General features: G+C 40.3%; 1 pseudogene across 1 annotated transcript in view; it reads left to right on the top strand.

Annotated features, from left to right (window-relative positions):
- LOC103266840 overlaps window positions 1-10,576 on the top strand; it is a 19,217-nt pseudogene extending 8,641 nt beyond the window's left edge. Inside the window, exon 2 of the transcript XR_002482332.1 lies at window positions 10,101-10,576. The product of XR_002482332.1 is annotated as a syntaxin-8 pseudogene (transcript). The remainder of the gene's footprint in view (window positions 1-10,100) is intronic.
- Window positions 10,577-10,738: the final 162 nt, after the last annotated feature.

Raw genomic sequence — 10,738 nt, 5'->3', positions numbered from 1 at the left:
TAAAGCTACAATAATCAAAACAGCTTGGTATTGGTACAGGAACAGACATATAGACCAATGGAATAGAATTGAGATTCCAGAAGCAAAACCTCAATTTCTCAACCAACTCATCTTCAACAAAGTTTCCACCACCTATCACTGGGGAGAGGAGAACCTATTCAGTAAATGGTGCTGGGAAAACTGGCTGACCACATGCAGAAGATTCAAACAAGATTCCTATCTATCCCCATACACAAAAATTAACTCCAAATGGATCAGAGACCTAAATGTAAAACCTCAAGCCATAAGAACCTTAGAAAATGCAGGACACACTCGTATGGAAATTGGAACTGGCATCCAGTTTCTGAACAAAACCCGAAACTCACGGGCCATAAGAGAGAAGATAGACAAGTGGGACCTCATTGAACTGACAAGCTTCTGCAAAGCCAAAGAAACCATCAAGAGAGCAGGGAGACAGCCTACAGACTGGGAAAAAGCATTTGCCAACTCCATGTCTGACAAAGGCCTAGCATCTTTAAGGAACTCAAATGTGCTGAAAAGAAAAAAACAAACAACCTCATTACAAAATGGGCAAAAGGTATGAACAGACACTTCTCAAAAGAAGACATCCAAGTGGCCAACAGACACATGAAGAAATGTTCAATCTCACTAATCATCAAGGAGATGCAAATTAAAACAACACTGAGATACCACCTAACTCCAGTCAGAATGGCAATTATCAATAATTCAAAAAATAACAGATGCTGGAGAGGATGTGGTTAAAAGGGAACACTGCTACACTGTTGGTGGAAGTGTAAACTAGTGCAACCTCTGTGGAAAGCAGTGTGGCGATTCCTAAAAGCTCTAAATATCGACCACCCATATGACCCCACAATCCCCCTACCAGGAATATACCCTGAAAAACCCAAATCACTATAAAAAGGATATCTGCAGTCGTATGTTTATCACAGCTTTGTTCACAATAGCAAGAACCTGGAACCAAAAGAGGACTGGATTTTAAAAATGTAGTACATATACATGATGAAATACTATGCAGCCATAAAAAAGAACAAAATCATGAACTTCGCAGCAACCTGGATGGAACGCGAGTCTAACACTGAGTGATCTCAAAGAAACAAAGATCTGAGTGTCACATGTTCTTGCTCATATAGTGGACCTTGAACATCTATCATAATACTATAAGAAAAGGATTGACAGTGGCGGGAAACTATGGGGAGGTAGGGAGGCGAAGGGAGTTGGGATTAATGGTAGTCAATATCTGTCTGGGGACGGGAAGACACCCCTTATCAACCAGGGTGCCTGAATGATGCATATTTGTATACCTAACCCTTAACTGTACCTCACAATTTTAAAATAAAAAATATGTTTTAAAAAAAAGTAAAAGTCAATTAAATTACTCATACTGACTCACGAAGAATAAAAAAAGAAGCATCAGACACCTGTAGGACAAAATCATATATATATGATTGGAGTCCCTATAGGAAATGAAAGAATAAATAGTGTGGAAGAAATATTTGAAGGTAACAGATGAGAATTATCCAATTTAAAATAAGGTATCAATCTACAAAACAGGGAAGTTTAAGGAGCTCTAAGCAAGATAAATACCAAGAAAATTACATTTAGACACATTGTGGTCTAATTTCAGAAAATGAAAGACCTAGTGAAAATCTTAAAAGTATCCAGGAACAACAACAACAACAAAAATATTATAGCAAGGGAACAACAATAAGAATTGGATGATACTTAATCAGAGACAAGGCAAGTCAAAAGACATTAGAATAACATCTTTGAAGTTGTAAAATTTAATTAATTAATGAACACACCTATCAACCTCAAATTATCTACAGTGTGGAAATGTCTTTGAAAAATGAAGGCAAATTAAGAATAAGAAGGCAAAAACAAGAGCTAAGGAATTTGATTCTAGCAATCTACATTACAAAAAGAAAATGGAAAAGGCTTAAGGGAAGTAACAGCAGATGAAGGTTAATGCCTCTAGGTAGAAGTCCAAAAAAGTAAACATCAATATAAGCAATTATTTATTGATTTATTTATTTTTGTTAATGCTCAATTGAATTTTTATTTTGAAATATTTAATTGGTAAATAACTATTGACGATATAAAGGAAGTGCAATTATAATGTATTGTGGGTTGACAACCTATTTAGAAATAATGCATATGAACAATAGCACAAAAGCAAGGCATACATGGAGTAATATGATTGGAAAGTTCTTATGATGTTTGTATAGTGGCATTATAGCATTGAAGCGTAGACAGTAATGTTAATAATGCACATTCTAACCAAGAGAACATCATCACTAACCTGAAGTCATTGCTTTTAAGGACTTCAGCTGATTTGATTAGACCTACCTACATTATGGAGCATAATCTGCTTTACATAAAACTAACTAATTATAAATGTTAATCACATCTTAAAAATATATTTACAGCCACATCTAGACTAGTGTTTAGCCAAACAACTGGTCACCACAATCCAGACAATTTGATACATAAAATTAGCCACCACAGTCCACCTCTTGTCAACTTGGGCCCCGTACACATCTCCTTAAACCATACTTAACCTTCAAATAAAGAAAATAACAAAGTGATACCTCCTCCTAACATGATACAACTATCCTGCATACAACTAAAAATAACCAAACCTTTATCCAGAAGAGTATGAAAAGTCCTTGAGTGATGTTCCCTCTTCTCCTCGATAGTCTAGAACTTTAATACCATGAAATAAAGTTAACGCCGGGTTCGGTGGCTCAGTCTGTAATCCCGTGCCTTTGGGAGGCTGAGGTGAGTGGATTGCCTAAGCACGCAGGTTCGAGAACTGCCCAGGCAGCGAGACCTCATCTCTACAATAAATCAAAAAATCAGCCCGGCGTGGTAGCGCGCGCCTGTAATTCCGGCTACCCGGAAGTCTGAGGCAGAAGGATCGCCGGAGTCCAGCAGGTTGAGGCTGCGGTGGCCAGAAGCCGCCACTGCACTCCAGTCTGGGCGACAGAGTGAGACTCCAACTCAAAAAAAAAAAAGAAAAGAAATAAAGTTAACAATACTCAAATCCTGTCATGTAAAGTTGAAAATCTTATATTGTATGATAAAAGGGTCAGAGAGGGAAGAACACAAAGATACCTGCTATATTTACATAAAACATATTCATAACAACATATGAAAAATACTCATAATGATTACAGTGTATTGCAAGCTTTATCTATTTTTCATTTTACAGATTAAAAAACGGACTCAGATAATAAGGTGTGGAGCTAGGATTTGAATGCTATTCTGACTTCAAAATCCTTTTTGAATAATGGAAGGGAGGGAAGAGAGAGGAAAGTGAGCTATAAATTAGGGTCTCTTTCAGCATGTTTCAGAGCCTTGAGTTAAATGTCATGCCAACATACTAGGTTTCTCGAGACACCAAGAAGATTAGATAGGTCAAGGAAACCTGGGAGTCAGGCACTGTGTTAGATTCTGGGGTTGAACAATGAGAAAGAGACCCTGTCACAATGGTTATATCTCTCAAGGGAAATTATTAGGAAAACCCAAAGAATATTAATTCCACAGTTTCTCCTCCAAACTCTACCCTAACTCTTCAGGGCTTGGCAATGGCTTTGAAATGCCAGGCCTGTGCATGATGGCTTCCCTCTACCTGCCCTTCTTCTTAATTGGCTTTTAATGTCTCAAACAAATTTGGCTCCAAGTCCTGGTCTCAGTTTCAATGCCTAGTAGAGATGGCAGGTGGAAAAATTGAGGAAGATATGTCTTGCCCTCCTGAGTATAAAATATTGAGAATTTAGGCTTTCTGTGGTTTAGCACAGGACACAACTCATTTAGGTCATGACTCGTTCAGTGTATTAGAGGGCAAGATGAGTTAGGACTAGGGTGAAACAGAGAGTTGAATCGTCTCTGTATGATTCTCCCTATGTTTCCACTCCCTCAACCTTCTGTGAAGATTATGGGGTGGCAACAATATTGTGCTGGGAAGCATATGAAGTTGATAAGTCAGGACTTGGGGGTTTATTTAGATTTAGAGCTTAGGTCATCATTGATAAAGCATTTCATTCTGAGGAAGACAAACCAGGGCATTTCTTGATTCCCATGGTGGGGTATGTGCTATTTGGTCATAACCATATTTGAGATTCTACTAGAAAATTTGCATTGCCTCCAGCATCTTCTGGTCTCAGTTACAAGGAGGAAAAGGTTCTGGCCTCTTTATAATAGATCATTGAGCAAATGCATATATGTGCATATATATGTATGCATATGGACGTGTAGATATGCATGTATGTATTTCTTTCTTTTTTCTTTTTTTTGAGGCAGAGTCTCACTCTGTTGCCCAGGCTGGAGGGCAGTGTCATGCTTCCAGATACCACAGCCTCAACCAGCTGGGCTCAGGCGATCCTTCTACCTCAGCCTTCCAAGTAGCTAGAACTACAGGCATGTGCCATCACATCTGGCTAATTTTTTTATTTATTGTAGAGATGAGGTCTTGCCAAGTTGCCCAGTCTGGTCTTGAACCTGTGAGCTCAGGCAATATTCTCACCTTGGCCTCCAAAAATGCTGGGATTATAGGCATGAACCACTGCACCCGGCCGCATGTATGTATTTCGAAAGAGAGTGATCCATTTTCATTAGTGAAAGGATAGAGTCCAAAATAGGGTTTCTCTGGTCCCTGACCTTGAGCAGACCTGGTCATGTACTCAGATCAATGCTGTATACACAGCAATAGTCATCAATAGTTTCCCAGCCCCCAGATGAGCTTCATTCTACGTGGTCACGGACATTAAGCTTTCATCCTTGTCCCCAAAATGTGTCTTTCAACTACTGACCTAGCCCTTCTTAGGTTACCACTTTTGTCCCAAAAATTTGTCTTCTGGCTACCAGCCTAGCCCTTCTTGCCTATGTGACTGGCCCATCCATCCAGCTACTGGCCCACGTTTGACTACATGCTTGTGATCGACCACCCCCATGTATCCTTTAAGCATCCAGTCCCTTCTCTCCCTTGAGAAGTGAATATGCCCTTTTCTGATCTACTTTCTGAATACACTTTTTCTAATCTAACTTCTGTGCAATTCTTTGCATACCCACGGCACCTACTCAACTCACCAACCTAACAATCAGTTTCTCAAAACATTTTCTGCTCTCCCTACCCCAAAAGGCATCAGTAATAGGAATCAAAGTTCCTGCTTTCCAATTCAGGACTTCCCTATTATCTTACACTGTTTTCCTAGTTGATATCCACCCCCCACCCCACCACACACACACACACACACACACACACACACACACACACACACACACACACACCACCCAGAGAGAGTGGGCACTCCACTGGAAGTGAAGAGACCAACAATTTCTAAATATAGCAACGACTGCATCCTTGCAAGTTGACTTTGATAAAATCACTTCTCATCTCTTTGGTTTCACCATGTGTAAAGTGAGTTGGCTGGCCTGGCTCACCTCTGAGGCTGTGTTATCTGTGGACAACCTTAAGAATCTTAAAATATTTGCTTTAGGTGGTTTCCTGCCCTGACTTATCCACCCCAGCACGCACTTTGGGGTTGTGATTGACTAGCAATGACTCAGAATGCACAATCCTGAGCTTGGAGGGGTGGGGCAGTAAAAGAGTATAGCTATCTCTTTTTTCCCCAGATTTAGAAATTAGTGTCCCTAGTGCTAAAGGTAAGTTGATTTTCGAGCTTCTTTAATTACCCTCTACTATTAATCTCATGTCTATTTTCATCTCATTGATCAGTAAACTTTGCTTCCTGGGCTGCTTTTCTTGACCTGGTTTAACCAACTTCTTCCCAGTCTATTAGAAGGATGCTCTCAATTCCAGCTCAGTCCTAGACCCTGTGATGTCTCTTCCTTCTCATCATTAAATAATATTGCATAGATCAGTCCCCAGAGCATAGTAAGTACTCAGTGAAAGTCAACTACTATTGGTATTAGTCCCTTAGACAAGCACTCTCCTCCAATGATTTCCCCAACTGTTTGCCAGACAGAGTGGGCACCCCACTGAAAGAGATCAACAATTTCCAAATATAGCAATGGCTGCATCCTTTGATAAAATCACTTCTCATCTCATCTTCACATCTAAATGTATAGTTTGTGTAAATTTTGAAACCCGCCCACCAACTCAAAGAACCCTAATAATAGCATGGCAGTTCCTAATAGCACAGTGATTAAGGGTGAGAGTTCTAGAACCACCCTAGCTGGGTGAATTCAATGAATTTGTCATTCATTGACTGGGAAATCTTGGACAAGCACCTTAGCCTCTCGACACCTCAGATTTTTCATCTATAAAATACAGATGATGACCGTTACACTGCACTACCTATCTTCCAGTGTGGTATTAGATTAGAATGAATTGTTTTACATCAAGGGGTCAGAATATACAGCTGACATATAAACTAAGTTTCAATAAATTGTAACTGCTATTACATTAGATGTTTTTACCTTCACACATGTGTGGAAGTTTTATCTCTTGGGATTCTCATTTTATTGGACTCTTTTGCTATCCTAAAAAGAAAAGGAAGAAATAATCTAAATTCATTTGATAGAATAAGTTTATTAAGGCACAAATGTGAGCCAGAAAGTCATGGGACTTTAAGGCAAAAAGAAAAATGGAAAGAGTGTTTTCCAAAGTGATCTCCATGTGCCATTTAGAACAGAATCACCAGGGTTACCTATGAAAATGGAGAGTCTCTGAAACTTGCCCCAACTCTGATGAATTGTGTTCTCTGAATGGGACCCTAGGTCTGTGTGTGTGATCAAACTGGTTGATTTTGAGACACCCACTGAGAAAACTATCAGCAGAGCTGCACCTATCGTAACAGCACAGGGAGGTCACTAAATGATTTTATAGAGGAAAATTGGATAGGAGTTGGCAAAGACAGCTGGTAGGAGTGATTGTGTTGAGAGTCAGCCCTCCAGTCTCTGCTATTGGGGAGGATTCAAGACTCCTGCTGTTATAACGATGGCCCCCTTGTACTGATCCCTCACTGTGTGAAAAATATCTGCTAATTGTTATCTCACTGAAACCTCATGATATCCCCAGGAGGTTTTTAGTGTTTTGATAGCAGTGATGTGCTAGAGCAGGCTTGCACCAGCTCATGAGAGCTGATCTTGCACAGCACCTCTTACTTTTGCATTCATCAGTGTTACATTGGTGACTTGAAATATTTACACCACAGAAATTGGTAAACACTATAAATCAGATCCTTTCTTTGGAAACCTAGTTTTAAATTTTAAAATTTTAATTGTATTTAAATATATGTTTTTGAGATAGGGTCTCCCTCTGTCATCCAGGCTGAAATACAGTGATGTGATCATGGCTCACTGCAGACTTGAACTCCTGGGCTTAAACAATCCTCCAACCTCAACCTCCTGAGTAACTGGGACTACAGATGCACACCACCATGCCCAGATAATATTTTTAAAATTGTAGAGACAGGGACTTGCTATGTAGCCCAGGCTGATTTCAGACTTCTGGCCTCAAACAACCCTCCCACCTCAACTTCAACCTCCCAAAGCTCTGTGGTTACAGGTATGAACCATCATGCTTGGCCTGGAAACCCATTTTTTAAAACATTAGTAGTACACCGCCTAACATAAACATGAAAACAGTGACTATGTGTGTGTGTTTGTGTGTGTGTGTGTGTATGTCTGTGTTACCCCAACATCTAGGACAGTGCCCTGCATGGACAGGCGTTTACTAAATATTGGTTTAATTAATCAGGCTTAATATTCCCATGTTTTAACTGAGAAAACTGAGACTTGTCAAAGATTGTCACTTGCCTAAGACTACCTAGTTAGGAACCAACTGATCCAGGATTTAAATCCACCCTGATTTTGTGGTGGGAATATTTATACCACACTCTTAAGCTCTATACTGCCGCAAACAGTGAAAGAGAATCCAAAGACAGAAATCTCCTCAGACACTTCAAGCATCCCTCCAAAAGTACTCTGAGTGAGTACTGCCACAATAAGGGCCTAGGGCAACTTGAGGCACTCCAGGTACCAAAGGGGCCAGTCTGCTTCATAAGCATCCTTGACACATCCCCCTCTGTGCCATGTGTTCGACAAAAATAAATTCTCTCTCGGCCCACAACTACTTAATTAGGCTGTACTCAAATATCTCCAGACTTCAAAATGACAGTAGAAGCAGATTAAAGCCAACTGCAGCCAACAGGAAGGGGTAGGGTAGCTGCTGGCAGTATTTCCTCCTTGCTCAGTAACCTAAGTCTGGCCCTAAATCTATATTATTCTTCCAGGAGGATGGTCATGATTAAAGGATTTCTTCTGCAGCTGAGGCTCGGTGATAAGGGCTTTCCGTTCAGACCCTCCTAAACTACAAAGAGAAAATAAATCATAAGTTTGCATCAAGTTAGGTTTTATATTTTATTTTCTTTTTAATGGGGGTTTGGGGGGTGGATACCAGGTGGGCTTCGAAATTGAGCTTGATAAAAGAAACAGGTACCTAATTTGGTTGATAAGTTTCTGGTGGAAGTTAATGATACAGTATGATTGATTAATCTCTCTTATTTCTGAGACACACCAACTTGCAGAGAAGGGACTAGGTACTTAGTAAGCTCTATTGTATGCCAGGTATAGTGCAGTGTGACCCATGCATTGTCTCTTATTCACATAGAAATCTGTAAAGTTTGATGCTACTAACCCTATTTTATAGTGAGGATACTGCACATTGGAAGATTTTAGTACCTTGTCCAAGGTTGCATGACTAATGAGTGATAGAACTGATACAACAACCCAGGCATGCTGAATCCACAGCTCACATGAGTTCACCTAGTTGCCGTGTCTTTTCAAGAAAATGGTCTAGAATCTGAGCCAGGACTTTGCCTGAACAGAATTTTTTTGAACAAAACATGAAGGAAGCAACACTGGACTTTGGTCTATGCAGTGGTTCTCAGCTGAAAGGAGGGAAGTGGTGATGTGATTTTGTGTCTCCTCCCAGCCCCCCAGAGTACGTGGTAATATCTGGAGACATTTTTGGTTGTTACAACTGAGTCGGAGGGAGATGCTACTGGTATCTAGTGTGTGGAAGTCAGAGGTACTGCTATACATTCTACAAAACACCGAATGCCCCACCACCACATCAAAAAATAAACCAGCCCACAATGTCAACAGTGTCAAGGTTGATAAACCCTGACCTTTGGTGACCACATGTTTTTCTCTTCCCAGAAGTAATCTCCCTAGAGAGGAGAGGACTCCATTCACATGGTGGAATCTCAAGTACAAACTGGGGAGCTACTTGGGGATATCAGAATCTTCTTTTGGTCCACTTGCAACCCTTTGAGAATTGGCTCCCAAATCTGTTTTTTGTACCCACTCACCTATCTTCATTTCTTCCCTCAGTTCCTAGTTGAGAATTCTTACAAATCTTAGACTTCATCAAAAATATTATATAGTGTTCTCTATCAACTTATTGGAATTAAAAATGCCTCGGTTAGGTTTCTTCTAAAAATTGATATTCCATATGATCAAGCAACCCCTCTCCTGGAAATATATCCAGAGGAACATAAGTCACTCTATCAAAAAAAAAAAAAAACACCAGCACACACATATTTATTGCTGCACTATTCACAGTAGCAAAAACATGGGCCCAAACTTGATGTCCATCAAAAGGGGACTCGATAAAGAAAATGTGGTACATATACCTGATGGAGTATTATGCAACCATGAAAAGAAAAACAAAATCATGACCTTTGCAGCAAGGATGGAATTGGAGACCATCATACTATGTAAACTATCACAGAAACAAAGAACTAAATATCTCATGTTCTCACTCATAAGTGGGCCCTGAACACAAGTCACATTAGCACAAGGGTGGGATCAGCAGTCTCTGGGTACTGCTAGGGGAGAGAGGAAGGGAAGGAGGAGGGTGAGAGTTACGTGACAACACAAAGAATACCTGGTCCACTACCAGGGGAGAGTGAGGACCAGCTAGAAGACCAAACTTCATCCGCATGCAGCCTACTTATGTTGTCCATCTTCACTCATTTCCTTCAACTCTCTAATAAATAAATTAATTTTTTTTAAGAGTTAAAACAGAAGTCTTAAAAAACAAAAAACAGACCGGACCCCTGGTAAGCCCGGGTTCTTCACATACGATTCTACATGTCAAATTGCCCAAGAGATTGCTGAGAAAATTCAACAACGAAATCAGTATGAAAGAAAAGGTGAAAAGACACCTAAGCTTACCGTGACAATCAGAGCTTTGTTGCAGAACCTGAAGGAAAAGATCGCCCTTTTGAAAGACTTATTGCTAAGAGCTGTGTCAACACATCAGATAACACAACTTGAAGGGGATCGAAGACAGAACCTATTGGATGATCTTGTAACTCGAGAGAGACTACTTCTGGCATCCTTTAAGAATGAGGGTGCTGAACCAGATCTAATCAGGTCCAGCCTGATGAGTGGAGAGGCTAAGCGAGGAGCACCTAACCCTTGGCTCTTTGAAGAGCCAGAGGAGACCAGAGGCTTGGGTTTTGATGAAATCAGACAACAGCAGCAGAAAATTATCCAAGCCCTGTGTCTCTCTCTCACCTGATATTTGGGACCAAGACTGCAAACTGCTGAATAGACAGACTGTAAAGCAGAGGGAAAAGTGAACAAAACCAGAAGACCCTCATAAGGAAGAACAGGTCATTGCAGAAGAGAAATAAAAGCAACCCCACCTTCCCTCAAAAACAGAATTGAAGGGGGGAGGGAA

This window comes from Carlito syrichta, unplaced genomic scaffold (assembly GCF_000164805.1).
Source record: "Carlito syrichta isolate Samal-C Ts95f unplaced genomic scaffold, Tarsius_syrichta-2.0.1 Scaffold307346, whole genome shotgun sequence".
Taxonomy (NCBI): domain Eukaryota; kingdom Metazoa; phylum Chordata; class Mammalia; order Primates; family Tarsiidae; genus Carlito; species Carlito syrichta.
The sequence above is the reverse complement of the archived record's forward strand: the minus strand, read 5'-3'. Positions and strand labels throughout refer to the sequence as shown.